This window comes from Orcinus orca, chromosome 14 (assembly GCF_937001465.1).
Source record: "Orcinus orca chromosome 14, mOrcOrc1.1, whole genome shotgun sequence".
Lineage (NCBI taxonomy): Eukaryota > Metazoa > Chordata > Mammalia > Artiodactyla > Delphinidae > Orcinus > Orcinus orca.
The window spans coordinates 59,240,032-59,263,021 of record NC_064572.1 but is presented as its reverse complement, the minus strand read 5'-3'; the positions used below and the strand labels follow the sequence as shown (position 1 = coordinate 59,263,021).

Sequence of the window (22,990 nt, the reverse complement as noted above, 5' to 3'; positions counted from 1 at the left end):
CATCCTCCCAGATTAACAACATTAGAGAAAAGGGAGCATCTTTCTCCCAGCATTCATATATCAATTTCAAAGGATTCTGATTGGCTCTGCTTGAGTAATGGGCAATCACTGTTGCAACAGGGATGACTGGGCTTGCGTTATAACACTGACTCATAAGACAAGACACCAACCACTCATAACAGGGGAAGGATGGTTCCCCAAACGAAGAGATACTGGGTTGACGAAAACAATACGCATACACACATATATATACGTCTTCTACCAGCCACAACCTCCAACAACTCAATTTTAATTAGGAATTGGTGATGACTTTACCATATTTTGAAATTATTTGACTTCCTATAAAGCCAATATTTGTTTTCAGCTATTACCACTTTTTGAAATGAGACCCACATGAAACCCACTTAATTTTCCTAAGCTTCAAGTCATGCACCTGCATTCCAATATTCTGACACTGGTTTCATGCAGTCACACCAATCATGATTTTAAAATTTTAGTCAGATTTTGATTATAATTTTTAAGCTCAGATAATCCAAATCATTTTGATCTGTTACCATACAGCAGTCTCTTATTTACTTCATTACACGTGAAGCTTTCATTGTTCACCATGTTACTTTTTTTGAGTAGTTTGGCTCAAACTTAGCAAAGAAAACTCTTAGCACTCAGCATTTACTTTCTCTGTTAAGGAGCAACACAGTACCCATGTGAATCTCACGGTAAGAGATCAAACAAATGTTATATACGAAGAAATGACACATGTAAATGAACATAAATGATAACCTGGTATCTCAACTTAGCTTTGTTGCTCTCTTACTGTAGTTGTTATATTATCTTAACTTTTAATAAAATAATTTGTACCTTTGTGAAAAATGGCCTGAAAAAAAAAAATCCATCTGCTAGTAAAGTTCACAGAACATGGTTACGATTACTAAAGTAATAATTTAAGTTGGTATAGTCTACTTAAATTATTTTAGTAGTTACATACAAAATCTTATTCCTAACTTAGGGTTCTACTTATGGGTATACATTTGGTGAGGGGAATTATATGATACTGTGATATCCCCAAATCTATCCAACACAAACAGCAAGAGGCACTTGTGTTTCAAGGATAAATATGCCACGTTTTTGTACAAGGGTAAAGTATTTTCCACTGAGTGCAAAGTTTTCCTTATTATAACACCATGGATTTGTTGGCAGGCATTTTTCCTTCTTTTTGTCCAAACCAGGATATTCAGACGACTGTTTCCAGGAAACCAGTCATAACTTCTATAGTGATTCCTAAGTCCCTTTTCTGTCTCACAATGCATATATCATTAATCACAATACAAATATACATTAGATAATTTTTATTTAGGTGCATTACTTTGCACTTACTAGAGCAAAACAGAAACACTCTTCTGGCCATTTATACAGCTTCAAAACATCTTCCTACCATATTTATCTCCATCATCCATTACCTAGGAGCCCTTAATGTCATCTTTATACTTAGAAGGATGATACAGTTAAAATCATCTTTAGATTTCTAATGCAATGTTGAAACATAAACTATGAAACAAAAAACTACTTTTTTTGCTTCCATTAAAATGAAAACCCACATGTATTTTATTTAGGCCAAAAGTAAAACTATAACTTACGGAAATTCATATATAGGTAACTATTCCATTTTGCCCAATATTAAAACATATTAACTTACTACTTAATAGACTATGTACTATAGTACTTCAATCTTCACCATACCTCTTTCTTCAAGGAACAAAAGGCACACAATTTAATGCTTGGACAAAGCCACAATCAGGAGCAGTGATCAAAAGAAGAGATGATATCTGGAAATGAAGACCAAAATTTTAAAACTTTGACTGCAAAAACTATCAGTAAAATGTTTTTAAACTTTTGATTCAGTTATGCTTCATAGTCAATGTATGTGTATAAATTTAGAAGAAAAAAATCTCTCTGCACTTAAGACAAATAACCTATCATTGACACCCAGTGATAACATGTCATCAATTTACAAGTCACAAAACTCAAAGCTTAGAAGGGAGCTTAGAATCAATCTAATTCAATATCTTCATTTATTACATGATAAGGAAAATGAGTCTTGTCTAAATTCACAAAGCTAGAACTAGAATCTGGATCTGATTCCAACCTAGATATCCTACCATGATAATGCTACCTCTTAATACTCACTTCTGATATCTATGGTTCCATGAAAACTGCTCACCATGTGAAGCCAATACCCCATATAGAATCGAAATACTCATAGCCTACACATCTGATATAAGATAACTAAGAATACTTCCAACTTTAACTCTTTTCTTTTGCTTATAGTGCTTTGCCAAAAAACTTTTAGTAGAGTAACTGAAGGAAACTGGGCAAGGTCCAAGTCTTTTATCTTTAAAAAAAAAAAAAAAAAAGCTGTATTAGGTGATCTACAGTACACAATGCCTTAACAAAAATAAACAGGAAAGTAAACAATAAAAGTATATTAAAAGAGCATGTTTAAAGTATATTTTAAAGTCAAACTGTAGAGTTATGCTAAAATATATCCCCTCTGGAATGTTTCAAGATATAAAAACTTTGGGATCACAACAGACTACACTATTACCAGACAGGATAGGAGAAGATCTGAAGTGTGATGATAAAAATCGCAAGCATTTAAAAGTTCATACATTATCAATGTGCAAAGTAGATATTCACTGTGGTTGCTGTCCTTTTATCCTTCCCAAATAACAGACATAAAACGTTTTGAATTGATACTTGTACTTACTTTTCGTGGCAACAACAAGGAAATATTTGGATGTGCAGAACAGGTGTTAGATACCTACATTTTTCTCCCTCCCCACCCTTTTGTTAATTTTCTAGATCTAGGATTCATCTTATTTATGAGAATTTTAACAAAAATCAACATGGTCTACTATGCTTACCGTCCTCATGAAATGCTAACACCCTGAAAAAAGTTAATACAATGCAATGTCTTAATGAATTTCAGGAAAATTCAGTTTTGCTGAAAGATAATGAACCCATTTCTATTGACTTGCAGTTAAACTCTGAAAAATGTTAGGGTACTTCACAGAATCCATTTAAGTGATTTCTATCTGTTCAACTTGAGTACAATAACTTTACAGTACACTCAAATCAGATCCCTTCCTGCATGAAAAACAATTCAACCATTTCAGTAAACTAGGCCTAACACATAGACGTTCAAAGTTAACGAAATTTCCACCCTGATGTACAGTTTGGTGGTATGTTTCATCATCATGACAACCGCTCAGAGTTCAACACTATTATGTATTCTTTAAACATTGACTTATTTTACTTTTCTAGTGTTTTTTTAAGTTTTGATATCCAAACATACCCAACGAATGTTTTCGCTAAAATTGTTCACAAACACTAAACGCCCCCAAATTTAAACCTAAAAAGAAAACTGAACCTGGACTTTTGCATTCAGAACGTTAAAGCTACCGTATTTGTTTCATTGGTCTACTTAAGAGCTATAACATTTTACCTTACATACATTCATCCTATATATTTTCAATTACCATAGCCATCTAGGAAGAGACTGTCTACTACTTGACAATAAGGACATCATGTTAAGAACAGACTCAAAATGGACCCTACAAGTAAGAAAGCCAGTTACAAAGAAATCCATCTGCCACTGGGTGTGGTTGGGGTCTGCACGGAAGAGCGCCCTTGGCCAACTCTGGAGGAGGGCGCGCGCGCCAGAGACTTGAGCATATCTGCAACAACAAAAAAAAGACCTCCAAAGACCACAGACTGAACCCACAATGGGGACGCCGTCGAGTCGGGGTGCCGTGGACCTGCGAACCTACAGCTCGAGGGGTGCGGTCTGAGGGGTGCCCAAGCAGTCTCCACCAGCCCCGGTACGCGCCGAGTGGGTGCTTCGAGCGCCGCGCGCCCCGCTCCGTCCCAAACACCGCGCCCGATCCGCCCCTTCCTCCGGGGCTCGGCTGCCCCTCGGGCTCGCGGAGGCACACTGTGCCGCGCTCCCGCTCCAGTTCCTGGACTGTGGGAGAGTGCGGAGTGCAAAAAGCCTCGACGTAAAGCAAGCCCAGGCTAAAGGACTGAAGGTTAGCTCTGGCAGCCTAAGAGCGCCTAGAAAAAGGACCGACTTCTCTAGAAAAACTTTGCGACAAGTTAGGCGGAAGCGCTGAATGGCCGGGACTATTTAACAGACGCTTCCTATCACGAGAGGCGGAACCCTGAGAGGGTTCGGGGGGTCCTGCAGCCCCCACAAACTCGCCCTTTGCTCCCTGGCTGGCTCTCTATAAGTCCCGGCATCCTAACAGGTCTGGGCGGCCCCGCTCACGGGGAATACCTGTCGTGGTCCCCATTGCCTGCGAGTCCCTGATGGCGGCCATTATGCTTCCATCCGGGTATTGCCGAAAAGCCGATCGCAGCACTACCGGGAGCGCTCGCTGAGGCGGAGGGATTCGTGCCGCACCTGAGGCGAGCGGAAGAGGACGGAGGCCGGCAGGGTCCTCCCCCCACCCTGGTGAGTCTAGGCCACGGAGCTGGGCTCGCTGCTGACCTCTCGTTTAGCGCGCTTCACGGGTGCCTGACACGGCAGTGGCTCGCTCCCCCCCTTGGCTCAGCAGCAGCTGGAGAGAGCCTACTTTCAATGGAATGAGAGACACACCTCCATTCTATGCTCTTCAGAGAAGACATCAGAAGCAGGAACTGTGCTCTTGGCAAACCCTTGCTTGACTGGGAATGGTCTCAACCCTGAGATTTTAATCATTTCCGGCTTTGCAAATGGCGTCTCCCCCACTCCTTCCTTTTGACATGGCAGGGTTTAGCAGCCATTGCAGCCCATGTCAACGAAGGAAGCTGCCACAAGCAGCGCTGGAAGACATATTGAACTCCAAACATGTACATATTTAATAATTGATCTGAAAACCATCGTTCAACAAGGGAGGCTCTCATCCCCATCAAAGGAATCTTTTCCAACACTACACACAGGGCTGACAAAGAGATCAATTAATATGATTAGGTTTGCGCCAGGGGCCAGTATGGCTCTTCTATCCTTTAGCGGATTTCTGAAATGAAATCTATTAATTGACCTCACTTTTTTACATAAATTACTTTCCTTGGGAGGGGGTGGGGGTTGTTATGGTGGCAACTTTTTTTTTAATGAAAAAATAACGTGACTGGAGGGGAGGGATATGCCAAAATATTAAAAGGGGCAGTGAGATAGAATTTTTGTCTTCTATTTTTTATGTTCCATATGTTCTTAGGAAGTATATATGCCGTTTGTGATTGAAAAAAAAAACTTTTAAAATGTTAAACATTTTTCACTGTCTTAGAGTATGCTTTTGAAAATGTTGATGTGTAACCATACACACGATTTTCTGCATCCTTTAATAAAAATGTACTCTGTGGAATCCTCACTCTGTCTTTAAGGAATTTTCTTATCACTGTCTACTGGTCTACATAGTTCAAAAAAAGGAAATGAGGGGTAGTACCCATTAGGTGTGTTCATATATCTTGTACTCGTATGCCTGTATAAAACACACAAGGAGAAATCTTACATAAACACCTAAAGGAATGCCAATATGGAATGAAGAACATGTTTACAAAATGGATTTTATTTTGCATTAAACATCCTCCTCCTCTCTCCCGTCTTTATTTCCATGCAAGTCAGACATGCACATACATCACAGAGGAAAGAGAAGTAGGATTTTTTTTTAATAGCAAAAAAGATGATGATAATTGGGAACATGAACAGTTATTTTGTGTTTTGATGTAATTTTTGTTTTTCACATTAAGAAATTTCACCCCTTTTCTCTGCAGTACATACAACTTCACCCTTGCATTATACATTCACCTAAAAAATCTTGCAAACCTGCATATGTTATGAAAGAATTAGATTGTACGTTTATATCGGCCCCAAACTTGTCTCTTCCCTCTTTTCTTCCTCCATCTGTATCACACAACCTCCATCCACTCTCTTGCCCTCTTTTTAGAACATTAAGGTTAGCACATATAAAAGGGAATGAAACACAAGGAAGGAAAGACGATGGTTAAAAGAAAGAGCAAGAAAGAATACAAAGAAGAGGATATTGAAACATAGCTTAAGAAAGGATTCTGGATTATTCTATACTTCACAAAAATAGTTAACATATAAGTGGAAATTACATGTCACTCTAGGGATTCACACCTTCGAATCATAGATAACATCATACCACAATAAAGTTATAACAAGCTTATATATGCATTTACAAAAATGTAAGCACGCTTTCAGTTGTAGCTTGTATATCATAAGCATTATAAAAATGATAACTGTTACACCATAATTAAAGAATTAAATGATATTAATTTGGAGAACAATTCTCTTTAAATGGCTGTCTCCTTTTTGCTGATCTCTCAAGTCCACACTCCCTACCTCCAAAAATATAATCAAGTGTAACCAGAATTGGAAAAATAGAGATACCAAGAGCCTGGGTGATCTAGCTTAAAGTGCTCACACTTCTTGGTTAAGAAATTATAGGTTGATTACTCTCTTCAATTTATCAAACAAGTGTTAGTTGAACATGAGCTTCAAGTATCATCCTTCCCAATGGCCTCTGCAATATTTGTTATTCAATATTTATTCAGCAGACATTTTCTTGAACACTGTTTATGTGCCAGAAACTGTGCTAGTGATAAGACATGACCCCTCATGGAGTAACAATTATGATGGGAGATTTTTGATACCTAAAAGATTTCATGATTCAACACAGCAATTACAAAGGTGGGATTTCAGACACTGTGATAGGTGATGAGAAAGATATTTTTTAGGGTAGGCATCCCTGCCAGTTTCCTCTCAACTCAGACTTCCTAGATGATCAAGACTTTGGATATGGTATTTCTATTGTTTTTATTAAAGATAGTAAAGTCTCTTAATTCTTTCAGTGGATAATATATTCAACTGTGAAGAATGTTAAACTATATAAACTATATTGGCCTTACATAAATATTTTAGGGCACCTTTCCCTGTCTTAGAGAGAATTATGTAAAATTCTAAGATTCACTGTATCCTGAAGGCAAGAGAACAGAGGGCTCAGATAACTCAAGGCCTTGCAAAACTAAAGAGAGGGAATTGAATGCTAGTTAATTATATTTCTTTTAAGAACAAACCTGGTACATATATATGTTATATATACTCCTTTGTATACTTTTATATGAATAGTACATTTCATTATTTAAAGTTTTAAAAAAATAAAAGTATAGAGTTTTCCTTTTCTTCTTTCTTTCTTTCTCTCTTTCTTTCTTTCTCTCTCTCTCTCTCTCTTTCTTTTCATTGTTGTTGGAGATTAAATACTACGTAAATTAATTTGATGTTTTGTGGAAAGTGTTTTTTTTAAAAGGGTAAACCTAATTTCTGTGAGACCAGTGACACTGCATCATGTTATTATCACTAAATTACACTTAAGAACTTGTAAGAGTAGATTATTATGGCTCATTACTCCAAAATTTCCAAGTTACATCCATCTGCACATTTCTCTAACTCCTCTCTTTAAAAATATAAAAGCCTAAGCCCAGGTTGTTTACTTCTTTTAATAATGCCTTAATACTGCTATATATGATGCCTCAGAAGTCTTAAAATTGTATTAATGTTGTGGTTCATGTTCTGTTTTTGTTAATGTCGTTTGTTGGGAAAGTGGAGGATGTGAGGAGACAGGTCCTTAAAGTATATCCTGAAATGTCTGATGGAATAAATGAGAAACAATTATGAAATTTAAAAGAACCAATAACTCATTTCATTTAGCTTTACATGCCTTGTTCCTATTGACATTAGAAAATGTCCAGGTGATGAGGAAACCCTGGAGAACTAGGATAGCAAAGGATTTAAGTGTATAACACAGCAATAGGAAGAGCATAATTTGTCAAAGAGGGAAGAATTAAGTGCAAAGAGGCAGAAAAGCTCTATTCTAAAACTTTACATATATGTATGGAAAGATATCAATTGGAAGTTGGAAACACAGAGGAAACCATGTGGATGAATATAAAGGCACACAAAAACACAGCTAAGATTGATATGAGAATAGATTCAGAAAGCCTCGGAGAGATGGAGGAGATAAATGATACTATCAAAGTATAAATTACAAGAGTGGCCCAGAGTTCAGTAATCATTTTGGAATGCCTGCTAAGGGCCAGGGGATACAAAGACCTGCTCTTGCCCTCAGACACAAGGTTCATCTATGTTGAATACAGGGACCATACAACTCAGTTTGCCCTGGAAAGCCCTGATTAATGCCTGCTTTCCCTAGCTCTCACTCTTCCAGTCAAAAGTGTTCCAGTTTGGACTATAATTGTATGGTCTACATATGGTCTGTATGATAAAGGGAAAGTGCTGGAAATCTTATCTGTTAAGAGCAAATAATCTCAGAAATGTTTGACTTGCTTTGCTCTTGCTCAGAGAAACTAAACAATTCTTCAGTGGAAAGAAAGAAAGCAGAAACAGGAATTATTAAGGTGAATTAGGGCTAATCAACAAAAAGGAAAAAGTTGTTCATGATGTGATGGGATGAGTGGATTGGCCACAGTGATCAGAAGTGGCTTTGTGGTACCTGGTCTCTCATCTCTGGGGTTCTTTCATTCCTCTCTCCTTAAACTCACACTCCAAGGAACACACACTAATGGACACATACTGACTATATGTTTTCAACCTGACCCAAATACACATTACCTGAAAGAGGAGCACAAGCTCCCCAGACACGTGAAAAGAAAAATTAACAGAAAGAAAGATACCAAACCAAACAACATATACTATATGATGAAGAATTATTATAACAGAAAGACAAATGTTTTAAAATAAACATGCTAAATATACTTAGATGAGGTAAGATAGTACATAAAGAGATGAGGGAAGATAGTATATAAAGCAAGAGCAAGAAATCATTGGAAAAATGTAGAAATATAAAAAGACAAGAGCAAAATTTTCTGTCTTATTTTATCAGGGAGAAAAACCTATTCCAATAAATTTCTCCTTATATTTTATTGGCCAGGACTGAGTAACATACTCTCCCCTGGAACAAAGGAAATGGCAACGGAAAACAGGATTGTTGTGATTGATTTAAATCAATTATGATTTATACCCTGGGAATGGGCAAATTGCCACCTGAGAAAAAATAGTAGTTAACTAGCAAGGAGGAGGATGCAATGAAACTTTTGGTTTGCAGTGGAAGATGTTTGGCATTTGCTACTATCAAAATAAGAGGGAGAGATAACCAGGAATTATGGAAGAACAAAAGAGTACCTATAAAGTAACCTTAGCAATTCACAGGAAATACAGAAGAACATATTAAACTACACCATGGGTATAAAATCTGCTATGAGCTTTAGGAAACTGCACAGGATAAATGACTTGTTTTCTCAACCAAACAAAAAATTGCAAGAAAAAAAAAAAGAGAGATGGAAGGGATATCTATAGATTAAAAGAGACCTAAAATGCTTATCAATCAACTGCTATATGTAGAAGTTAGTTATTTAAATCCTGATTCAAGCCAAAAGACAAAACACACGTAAGACATGTCTGAGACAATTGGAAATTTGAAGACTGAGAATATTTGATGATATTAAGAATTGTCTTGTTAATTTTTTAGGTGTAATGTATATACTGTTATGTTTTAAAAGTTTATCATTTAGAGATACATGCTGAAATATTTACAGATGAAATTGATAATGTGTCCAAGATTTACTTCAAAATAAAAGAGGTAGAGGTATACATGAGGGTATGGATGAGATAACATTGGCCTTGAGTTAATAATTGTTGGCCCTGGAAGACGGGCATAGAAGGAACCATTATAAAATTCTGTCTATTTTTGGTATATGCACTACATTTTTATATTTTCCATAGTAAAATATTTTTTAAAGTTGTTACAAAGGGAAGGAAGGGAAGCTGAAGGAGAGCCTATAGTCAAGACATTTTAAATTTCACTGATTTCCTAACAGTGGGGGAAACTTGGAGGGAAGACTAGACCACAGCAGAAAAGGGAGATACTATCCTGAGAGTCCGTTTTCCATTTACTGAATAAACCAACTGCAAGAGAGAAATATCTCCATACACCATAGGTCTTCACTTTAATTGATCCTATCACCAATATGGCCAATGTTCCTCAAAAAACAAGAAACCAGAGATATGCAAAAGGAACTGGTCCATAGGACAAAGGGTGGAGATCCAATGGATTTAAATGAAAAAATGCCCAGATGGACACTGAAATTACAACACTGCCTTTTCCCCCCTCTAGTGAAATGGAAGGATTCAAGAAAATTATCATAGAGGTTGACATTTAGGGTCTTTCAGTAAAACTCTAAGCCTCCTCAATAAAGTCCACTAGTCATAAGCAATCCATTCAACACTCAAGTGCCTCACCTTTAAATATAAAAGCTTTAGGGAGCCAAAAATAGTCAGAAATTTAAGAAAAGCTTTCAAAAACATAGACTGTTTTTTGTAAAAACAATATCGAAAACAGAAAAAGTAACTGAAGAAGAGACTCAATGCGGCAAGCAGAAGAAAGCAAAACAAAACAAAAGCACTATTATATCTCCAGATGGATAAGAAAATATATTGTATCTATGAAAGAAGAGCAGAAATACTATGAAAAAGGAATATCCTGAGGCCAAGAAAGCACTCTTGAAAATTAAAGGTGTACTCTTAAATATTTAATAAATAGTTTTGAAGATAAAATTCTAATTACTGCCCCCCAAAACAGAAAAAAAATTCAGAATTAAAAAATCAAAAACATTAACAAATTAAAATCTAACATGCAATTAATAGGCGTTCCAGAAAATGAGAAGAAATCATTAAGTAAAAATTATAAGAAAATGCCCCAGAACTGAAGGACACAAATTTCCATACTGAAATTACTCACTGAATGCCCACCAAAATGACTACACCAAGATATATCATTGCAAAATTCAGAAAATCAGGATATAAAAAGCCTATAATCTTTCAAAGAGAAAGAGTAGGTCACATGCAAACGATTGTAAATAAAAATAGAATCAGATTTCTCAATGATTACACAAATGGCTGGACATAATTGAAAAAATATCTTCAAATTCTGAATACCTTCCAATTTTTTTTCAACATAGGGTTCTACAACCAGTCAAACTATCAACTAAACATGAGAGTAGAGTCAAGACATTTTCAGAAAGAGAAATTCTCCAAAATTTACCTCTCTTGCGGTAGTAAACCAAGAAAGAGGAAGACATGGAAACCAGGACATAGGAGACGTAAGTCAGGAGAAAGAACAAGAAAATCCTAGTGTAATAGTAAAAGAAAGTCCCTGGAACAAAACAAAATCATCCACTGGATCTGTGGGGGAACTGTGATAGCCTCAATTTACTCTGAAGAGAAGGCTTGTAATCTATCATATAAGACCTTGTTCCATTCCATAGGGCTGAGATAGGCTGAAAAAGACAGCTTCAAAATAACTAGACAGGAAAAAGTGAGCAAAGAGTGAGAGAGTAAGAGCAAGCAAGAGAACAAACAAAAGATAAACTTCTCACTGAATTAAATTAAATTAAATTCCAAACCTCATAAAGTAATCTAATGTTATGAAAGTAGCCTATAACATCAAACTTCAGAACATAAATTCACTCTGGAAGAAAATGAACTGCCTCACTCATAAAAGCAAATGAAGAAATGATGTTATTAAAAAGAACAGGCAAACAATTATGAAGCGGGAAGGAATGAAACACAAATAGACTGATGTTTTGAAAGAATCGATTTAAAATACAATTAGATAATCCTGGAATAGCCATTGAAATAACATGATACAGACTGGATAAGGTCTACAGCAGCTACAATAGAAAAGAAAATAAATGTGAAGAAAGCTCTGAGGAATTTCCCCAAAATGCAGTAAAGGGAGATAAATACATTAAAACATGTGAAAGAACAGGTAATAGACGTGGAGAATAAACTGAGTGTCTCAAACATATACATCTGTTGGAGGAGTACAAAAAGTATGCATGTGTGTTAATGGTGGAAAAGCAGTATTTGAAAGATAAAAGCTGAGCATTTTTCTGAATTGAAGAAATATGAGCCCTTCATTTAAAAATGTACCACAAACCATCAGTGGGATAAATAAAAAGATACCTGGATACACCATATTGAAATTTTAAAATATGAAAAGTAAAGACAAAATTGCTTTAAATTCTCAGTGAGATAAGACAGATTAAATACAAATGACTGACAGCCTAAAGACAGAATTTTCAATACTTTAGTAAATGCCATAGACAATGGCATGATTTTTGAAACGTTAAGAGATGGTGACTGTCAACCTAGGATTTCATGTCTAGCTAAACTAGCATAATGAGGGCAAAATAAAGACATTTGCCATTATATGAAGATCAAGTAAGCTTATTCCCCATATATCCTCCCTAAAAGTACTATTAAAAGAATGAATTTTAGCCAGAAGGTAAGTAAACCTAGAGGTTTGAGATTTAACAAAAATGGTAAGTTCTGAAACTTACAATGTATTTCTGTAAATTAATAACTCTTCAAAAAAAATCTTAGCTTTGAAAAAAATCTATGCAACAACTACAAGATTGGTGTTCAACTGATAAAAGTTATGTTGTATTCAGAAGATAGAAATACTGAGTAATTACACATATTGTCAGAAAAATTGTAATATTAAGGGTTACTATGAAAAGAATAGATGCATTCCATCGTTTCCAAACCAGAAGAGGAAGTAAAAGGCAGTAAATTTTTTTCAATCCAACATAATGAAGGAAAAAATAAAGATACAATGAGAAAAGGTGGTAAATAAAAAATGCAAGTACTATGGTAACAAATAAGTCTAAATATATCAATAATCATTTCAACAAATTAAGCTTGCATATTGAAAGAGAGATTCTCAGAATATATCACAAAAAGCAAATTTCATCTCTATGCTGCTTACAAGAGAAAATGTAAAACAAAACTATGAAGTTTGAAAGTAAAGGATAGAAAGATACACCAAGAAAATATTAAACTAGAGGAAGACAGGTTTAAAATATTAATATGAGTCCAAAATATCATTTAAAGACAGAGTTGTAATAGGGATTTAAAAGAGTCACTATATGTAATAATAAAAGGAACAATCAACCAAGAAGGTATAACAATCCTGAATTTATACATAACAACTTAAAATTGGAATTTTTAAAGCAAAAACTAACAATTAAAGAAATTGAGAAATCCACAATCATAGAGAGAGATTTTAATACCACTCTATCAGAAACTGATAGGGCAAGCAGAAAAAAATTAGGAAGGATAGAGATTTAAACAATAAAACCATCAAGCTTCATCTAATTTATATATTCCTGCACTTAAAAAGCTAAGAATAGGAAAACGGGATACAAAACTTGAATACATTTTAAGACACAAAGTGCTAAAACATTTCCTAGAATTAATACCATACAACCTAATGATTCCAAAACTAGGATAAAGTGACAATATAAATAAGGTTTCATTTCACTTCACATCGTAGTGAAATATGCATATTAAGATGGGTATTTTCTTTAAAATTTTCAAGATTAATGAAAAATTTTAAAGAGAAAAACTAGGGCTTCCCTGGTGGCACAGTGGTTGAGAGTCCACCTGCCAATGCAGGGGACGCAGGTTCGTGCCCCAGTCCTGGAAGATCCCACATGCCGAGGAGCGGCTGGGCCTGTGAGCCATGGCTGCTGGGCCTGCGCGTCCGGAGCCTATGCTCCGTGGCGGGAGAGGTCACAGCAGTGAGAGGCCCGCGTACAGCAAAAAAAAAAAAAAAGAGAGAAAAACTAAATATTAAATACAATTCAAATACAGTAACCTAAAAACATATGTTATAAAATAGCATGCAAATAGATAATTAATGAGAACCTACTGTATAGCACTGGCAACTCTACTCTGTGCTCTGTGGTGACCAAAATGGGAAGGAAATCCAAAGAGGGGATATATGTATACACATAGCTAATTCACTTTGCTGTACAGCAGAAACTGACACAGCAGTGTAAAGCAACTATACTCCAAAAAAAAACCATAGTATGCAAAACACAATTTTTAAAAAATATAATCATTAAACCTGCCTATCATTCAAATACAAATAGAGTGGTGACAAAAGATAAGCTATTGGAAAATACCTGAGCAGCTACCTCAAAATTGATAAAATTTAATTTAAATGAAAAATAGAAAATGAAGTAACATTTAATAATTTTTAGAAAGTTAATTATACCAGGATGGAAAATGGCAAGAAGGGAGTTAAAAGTCATGTCAAATCTTTTCATCTGTCTCCTTCATTGTCAAATAATCCTATCTCCATGTGATGACTCTGAGTCTAGAATTTTAATTATATGTAAACTATTATAGTCTGTTTCAAAGAAAACATTTCCAGTAAAGTTTTAATATTCTTTAATGTCATCTCATGTAAATGAGATTCCACAGAAAGTCATCCATATCCATTTCAGTGTTGTCCTGTTCATATTCCAGTTGTTATAAGTCTTTGACCTGGAGTAATAAATAATCTTAAAATAGAAGATTTGCTGTGTTGATTGCCATTTTCATCTTGCTCTTGAAGAATATGGAGATTTCACAAACATTTGTTTAATTCAACATTTTAATGAGGTATATCTCTTTCTGGAAAGAGATGATTTTTGCAGAGCCGGTGTTTTAACCATAAACTTCATAGTCACATTTGTAGTGAGTTGTATTTTATAGAAACATGCTTCAGTGGCCAGCTTTTCTGTAAGAAACACTGATGTTTTCATAAAAGTCATATTGAATCTGACTTCAGACAGAACACATTTCAGAATTTAAATACATTAATGTCTTCTGAATTTTTTTTGTAGATTATATGTGTAGAGAAACATCCCCCAGTACCAAGTCCTGAAAAATGCTGCCTAAAATTTCAAAAATAGTTTAAATTAAAAAAAATATTGCTGATCAGGTAGAGAGGTAAAAAACTCAAATAGAGACCAGAGCAAAAATGACTCCACAGGGATAAACAAGTACCAGAGCCAGCAATTGTCCTCAGTGCATCTGCCATAACATGGCTGCCAAGAACTGGTGTTTTTATGTAGCTATTGCCCAAGAAGAGTAAGTAGTTCATGAAAAATGTTTTCACAAAATATTTTTTAAAACATACAGAGAAATGCACAAATAAAAAAGGTTTACTACAATGAATTTTCTCAAAGTGAATATATATAATCACGACATAGGTAAAAAAATTGCCAGGACTTCAGAAGCCACTCTCATGCCTCCTCCGAATCATTACACACTCTCCTCTTCCCAGAGGTAATCACTTTCCTGACTTTCTTTTCTCGTAAATTAGTTCAGTCTGTCCTTTTAACTTCATATAAATGAAATTATAAAGGGTGATTGCGTGCTTGTGTGTATTTATTCATTTATCCATTTTCTTGTGTAGCATGAGATATTTTAAAATTGCTATAAACTGTTACATTGTAAGAATGCACCATGATGTATTAATCCTTTCTATTGTTGATGGACAATTGGACAGCTTCCAATCTGGGATAATCACAAATAATGTTTCCATGAACACTCTACACGTGTCTTTTGTTGTACATGTGCACACATTTATGCTGGATATATACCTAGAAGTGAACCTGGCAGATCATATGACTGTGTATATTTATTTTTAGCATATATTGCCAAATCATCTGTAAGATGCTTATACTAATTTGCATTCTGGCCAGCAACATATGAAAATAGTAATGGTTCCACATGCACACAAATACTTGACAATGTAGTTAGATTTGTATTCTACTACTTAATAAAGAGGTTGAGCATCTTTCTATATACTTATTGCCTAGGTGGATTCTCTTCTGTGTGGTGTGTAAATTTTTATCCATTTTTCTATTTGGTTGTATGTCTCATTGATTTACAGGAGGTTCTTTGGATATGGTATTCTGGATATGAGTTCTTTGTAGATTAAATATGTTGTTAATACAATCTTCCTTTCGTGGCTTGCACTTTCAATCTCTTTTTTTCCAACTTTATTGGGGTGTAATTGGTATACAAAAAACCTTTAAATAATTAATGTACACAATTTGGTGATTTTGGACATATGTATACATACACTCATTTATCATCATCACAGTCAAAGTCATAAACATATCCATCACCTCCAAAGATTTTTTGTGTATCCTTTTGTAGTTTTGTTGTGTTTTGTGATAGGAACACGAGATCTGCCCTCAACAAATGTTTAATTTCACAATACTATACTGTTAACTATAGGCACTATGGTGTACAGCAGATCTCTTGAACTTAGTCACCTTATATAACTGTAACTTCATACTTATTGAACAACAACTCCCTGTATCTCCCTCCATCCCCTGGTAACTACCATTCTATTGTCTGCTTCTATATGTTTGACTATTTTAGATGCCTCATATAAGAGGAATCACGCGTGCAGTGATCATACTCCTTTGTATAATGTCTTCTAGGTCCATCCATGTTGTCACAAATGATAGAACTTCCTTTAATGGTATCTTTTGATAAACAAAACTTTTAAACTTGTTAATATTTCCTTTTAGACTTGGTGCCTTTTTTAATGCTGTTTAAGAATTACGTTCCCACACCAAGCAGGAAGATATTTTCATATATTACCTTCTAGAAGTATTATTGCTTACTTTTCACATTTAGAAGTAGACATTACTTCATTTGTTTGCCCTAAAGATATCCAATTTGCCCAACATTATTTATTGAAAACACAGTCCATCCATTACTGTTCTACAGAACCACCCTTTTCATAAATCAAGTGTTCACATAGATGTGGTCTATTTCCAGACTGTGTCTTCTGGGCAATTGTTCTACTTCTCTATACTTGAATCAATAGAGCACTGTCTTCATTACTGTAACTTTATGTAAGTCTTGATATATGATGAGAAAGTCTTCCCACCTTTTTCCTCTTGTTCTTTCAAACTGTTGTGGATACTCTTGGCCATTTGTGAACTTAAATCTATGGTATTACTGTTTTTGTTGTTGTTTGTCCTACATTTTCTGTGGTCTTTTTTCTCCTTTTGTATTGATTGGTTGTTTTAGTATTCTTTTCTGTCTTTTATCAACTTGGTAGTTATTTATTCTTTAATTCTCTGTAAGTGCTTTACCCGTAGCCTATTTTATTGACCCTTGACTTATTAGTGTCTAACATGTATTAGTACTTCATCCTTTTCCTGGACAATGAAAACAAAGCACTTTAACTCAGTTTAATTCCATCTCTCCTGACTTACATTCTATTGTTGTTCATGTATTTTAATTCTCTATATATTCTAACTGCCAAAAGACTTTGTTATTACTTTTTTATACAGACATAATTGATTCAGATTTATTTGCCCTCATAATGTGCTGCAACTCCAAGCTTCCAGCTGGGATTCTTTTCCTTCTGCCTAAAAGGAATACCCTTTTTTTGTCTTTTAGTGGGGGTTTGCTGGTGATTCATTTTTTTCAGTTTTTGTGTCATTGAAGATGTATTTATCTCACCTTCATTACTGAAGGGTATCTTGTTTAGTATGGAATTAATTATAGGTTGGCAGTTATTTTCTTACATCATTTTGAAGATATCTTTAAGTTGTCTCTGGCTTCCACTGTTTCTATTGAAAAGTCACAGCTATCTATTCAATCTTTGTTCCATGGAAAATAACGTGTTCTTAAAATCTTTGTAAGGAGACAATTTTGCTTTAAAATTTCCCTTTGTCTCGGACTTCAGCAGTTTGGTTCTTAAGTGCTTACTATGATTTTCTTTCTTGTATGTAAAAACAACCCCTCAGCTTTTTTTTTAATGAAAAAAACCCCTCAGTTTTGGAAATTTTTTATGTATTAGCTATTTATAAATGCATAAAAAATTGTCCAAAGCTTAGCCGATAAAACCAATAAATATTTAACATCTTATATAGTTTGTGTGAGGGATCCAAAAGCAGCTTAACTAGGTAGGTCTGGCATGAAAGCCACATTGCTTTTTATGACATAGTCTCAGAAGTTTCACTCCCTCATTTCCACAATATCCTATAGGTTACAGAGGCCAACTGTATTCAGTGGGGGAGGGGGCTACACAAATGTGTTAACACTGAGAGAGTAGAATAACCGTAGCCCATCTTGGTGGTTGGCTACCACATTCTACACTCTGTTCCTTTCATATGCAAAACACACTCATCCTCAAAAGATTCATCCCATTACATCAAGTCCAAAATTTTATATCTACATCAGGACTAGGTAAGCATGAGGACTAGGTATGCACTGGTGGTTCCAATATATGAACCACCAGTGGGGATATTTCCACCATCTGTTTTTTCCACCATCTGGATTTTGGTAATTTGGACCTTTTTTTTTGTTTATAGCATGCCTCATAATTTTTACTGGATACCAGACATCATGTATTAAAAATGTATGACACTATCTCTTTCCTGAGCCAATTAAGTTTTCTTCTGGCAAATAGGCATGGTACAATAGATCATCTTAATCCTATCTAGGCTTGGTTTTAGGCTTTGTTAAAGATGATTTACTTTTTGCCCTTACTCCTAAGATATGGCTTTTCTGTAGCCTCTTCTAAAAGTCCATGGAATTTACATAGTTTCTCTACCTTTGCCAATGTCTAAGTCCATCCTCTGTCTTCCTAGCACATTGAAGTTGCTGAATCTCTGTTAAGCTCTTTAGCCTCAAAGATACTCCTTTATACTGGATTTCTTGGAATATCATCCTGTGTATATAAAGCTCCACAATTGGCAATTGTCTTGAGGCAAGATGGCATACAGGTTTTTGGACTCACTTTCCTTTGATTCTCTCTGCTGTGGAATTTTGTCCCTCAAGTTCCAGTTGTTTGTCTCCTCAGCCCAGTGGAACTGATTCTTTCTGTTATGAATATGTTCATCTATTCTAAAAATTGACAAATTACCTCAGAGAAAAAAGCCAAGAGCCTATCAAAACTGACCAGAGATATTTACAAAGTACCAGGTAGAATTTCCAGAAAATGAAAATATATCAACTGAAAATTAAAACTCAAGAATTATATTAAATTATGTATTAGAAACTCATGAAGAAGTGAGTGGTAAAATGGAAGATAGATCTGAAGATATTTCCTGAATGCAGCACTGTCAGAGAGAAAAGAACAAGGAAAAGAACTAAGATACAAAGAAGCGAGAATTTCAGCAAAGGTCTAATTAGAGTTCCAGAAGAAAATGATAGACAAAATGCAGGATAGGCAATATTTGAATAAATAAACACTAAAAATGTCTGCAATTGATGAAAAGACACAAATCTTCAGATTCAGGAAGTCCAGCAAATACAAAGTAAGATAAATAGAAAAACAACTATACCTAGAGACAGTTTAGACAAACTGAAGAATACACACACACTCACACAAGAAGAAGAAGGGGGAGGAGGGGAGGAGGAGGGAGAGGGGGAGGGGGGAAACATAAAGCCAGCTAGAAATAAAGAGCAACAATTAGGCTGAGATGAAATAGTTATCTAAGTAGAAAATCCCAAAGAATTGATCTAAAAAACTGGAACTAAGTGACTACAGCAAGGTTTCAGGATACAACATTAATAATATAAAAGTAAATTGCTTTCCTTATTTCAATAATGAACAAGTGAAATTGGAAATTAAAAACAAAATACTATTTATATTAGCACCAAAAAATGAAGTACTTAGAAACAAATCTAACAAAATAAATATAAGATCTATATGAGGAAAATTTTTAAAACCTGATGAAATAAATGTAAGATCTAAATAAATGTAGAGATATCCCACTTCATGGATAAGAAGACTCTATATTGTTAGGATGTTTGGGCTTCCCAACCAAATATACTAACATCTTAACATCTTCTCAACCAAACATTTTCAATCTTATCTATAGATTCAGCACAATCGAAATAAAAACCCAGAAAGTTATTTTGTGAATATCAACAAACTAAAGTTTTACTGGAAAATCAAAGACCCAAAATAGTTAACAAAATACTGAAGAGGAAAAACCAAGTAGGAGAACTGACACAACACGACTTCAAGACTTAACTATAAAGGCATGGTAATAAAGTCAGTGTAATATTGGTAAAAGAATAGACAAATAGATCAATGTAACAGAACAGAGAGTCCAGAAATAGATACATACAGATATATTCAACTGATTATTGATAAAGGAGCAAGGCACTTCAATAAAGAAAGGTAGTCTTTCAACAAATGGTGCTGGGACAACTGGACACCCACATGGAAAGAAAGAAGGAAGGAAAGAAAGAGAGATTGAGAGATGGAGAGAGAGAGGAAGGAAGGAAGGAAGGAAGGAAAGAGGGAAGGAGGGAGGGAAAGAGAGAGAGAGAGGAAGGGAAGAAGAGAGGAAGAAGAATCTAGACACAGACTTGCCCCTTTCACAACTTATAACTGAAATGGATCATAGATCTAAATGTAAAGCACAACACTATAATAATTCCAGAAGATAACACAGGGGAAAATGTAGGTGACACTGGGTTTGGCAATGACTTTTTAGATACAACACCAATAGCATGATCAATGAAAGGAAAAACTTGGTAAGTTGGACTTCATTAAAATTTAAAACTTCTGCTTTGTGAAATACACTGTTAAGAGAATGAAATGATAAGCCATAGTCTGGGAGAAAGTTTTTGCAAAACAACGGTCTGATGAAGGACTTTTACTCAAATAAAAACCCTTGGTTAATGGCCCAAGGTGACTCACTACTGTATCTAGATTCCCATTAGCAAGGAAGGGAGAAGGAGAGGGAAAGGGCACATCTTTTCCTTTTAAGGACATAACCTTGAGATTTGCACACATCTCTTCAGCTCATGCTTTATTGGACAGAACTAAGTCATATGACCCAATTGCTAGGAAGCTGAATTTTTGTTTTTGGCAGGCCTGTGACCCACTAAATTTGAGAGTTCTATACTGCAGAAGAAGGCAAGAATGGATATTTGAGACCATTACTGTTTGTTTCTTAATTGAATCTAAGAATACAAAAAAACTCCCCCAATAAAAGTGTGACAATGCTTATCACTTAGAATTTTTATTGTGTACTTATTGAAATAGAACTTTTTGCTTTACTTACACATGAACTTAATTACATATTACTTCTGTGCATATATAAAAAGGAATATGTAAGCAAAATAAATCATCCAAGGTATTTTAAAATTTTCTTCACATTCAGAGTGTGTTCTCAATCACTTTAACTTGGAGGCATAAATATCTGAGTTTTTCTATTGGGTGTCACCCTCTGTACGATAACACAGGTTTGTGATCCAGCATTTCTTTAAAAAGTGATTAACTATTACCTCCAGGATATTATTACACACAGCTTACACCCATTCTGCAGGTTTTGATGCTGGTTATGACTAAAAGAAACTAGTAAATTAGTATTGACCCTGGACAGCTATGGATCTAACTAAAAATTGGGGTTCTGTGAGTGTAGAAGGGGAAATTGATATCAAGGGACAACTAGGAGTTTCAGCAACATGGTCATCATTTCCATATCATAACTACAAGGTAAATGAAACCCAGAGAATGGACTAATTTTCCCAATGACACACAATTACTAAGTCATGGGGCCAGAATCAAGCAAGGTGAGTCCAGATTTACAAAACTACTGTAAAACACAGATCTAGAATTTATAAGGCTTTGAGGAAATTGGCATACTTATAAACTGTTTGTAGGAGTATAAATCACTACAACATTTTAGGGAGGAGTGATTTAGCAGTACCTGTCAAAAATTTAGATGTGCTTCCCTTTATTTTTTTATTTTTATTTTTTTAAATATCTTTATTGGATTATACTTGCTTTACAGTGGTGTGTTATTTTCTGCTTTATAACTAAGTGAATCAACTATACATATAGATATATCCCTATATTTCCTCCCTCTTGCGCCTCCCTCCCACCCTCCCTATCCCACCCCTCTAGGTGGTAACAAAGCACCGAGCTGATCTCCCTGTGCTATGCGGATGCTTCCCACTAGCAATCTATTTTACATTTGGTAGTGTATATATGTCCATGATGTGCTTCCCTTTAAACCCAACAGTTCCTCTAGAACTTTAGTCTATAGAAATAACAGCACGAATGTGCAAAGATACATATACTGGCTTTAAATTAGAAACTGGTGCTGCAAATAAGGGCGGTGGCTGGGGGTTGGGTGGGAATGGTGGCAGGTACATTGAAATTTCAGAGCCAGCAGTAGCAATATTGTCATTGGTGCAAGCCACAGAGTCTATAACCAGCAGTCACAGCAGTGACGCCCCCGCTAGACCAGTTCTGTGGTAGGATTTGGGGGAGTTTGTCTTGCTGAGTCAATCTCTAAGATAGGTTCTCTGGTAATTCCAAAGATTCTGTGAGCTGCCAAGTATTTTTCAGTAAATTCCTTTTCCCCTTAAACTGTTACATTAGTTTCTACTGGTTGTCACTGAGAACTGTAACTGATACATTGGCCTCATTTCTTTTCCTCTAAACTGCCAAGATGTTACTGCCTTAGGATCTTTGCTCTTGGTGTTCCATCTGCTGTGGTCTCACAGGGCTGCTTCCTATGTATCACTCTGGATTTAGGTCAAAGGTCAGCTGTGGAAACACTGCCCACATCCCCCAATCTCAAGAAGTTCTGTACACACACTCTTCACTCTTTCAAATCTCCATGTTTCATTGTCTTCACAAAACTTATCACTAGGTGAAATTATTTAGCTCACATTTAGTTGTTTTCTTGTTTATTTCTTCCCCTCCCACGAACAGAAACTCCAGAAATTACCACGCCTAGAAAAGTGCCTGGCAGTTAGTATGGGCACCAAAATTTTTGCTGAATTAATAAATGAATGAAAGAATTTTATATCTTTGTTTTGTAATAGCATGTAATTGTGAACAGCCTTTGAATATCCATTATCAGGAAATTAAATAAACTGGGGGCACAACCATATAACAGTATATTATATACCTATTAAAAACATGAAGTATATTGTATATATCTTAATCTAGAAAGAATTCCACAACAGATTGCTGAGTGAAACAGTGAAATGTAAATGAAAGTACTCCTAAGGTGA

At 35.3% G+C, this 22,990-nt stretch overlaps 1 protein-coding gene across 45 annotated transcripts in view; it reads right to left on the bottom strand.

Moving 5' to 3' along the window:
• ZNF518A (zinc finger protein 518A) overlaps positions 1 to 22,990 on the bottom strand; it is a 92,197-nt gene that overhangs the window by 60,886 nt on the left and 8,321 nt on the right. For 25 of the 45 annotated variants that reach the window (XR_004482593.2, XR_004482586.2, XR_004482596.2 and 22 more), the window contains exon 1: positions 1,738 to 4,291. The gene's annotated coding sequence lies outside the window, so the exon portion shown is untranslated. The other 20 variants (XM_033425649.2, XM_033425657.2, XM_033425646.2 and 17 more) reach the window with 11 other exon arrangements.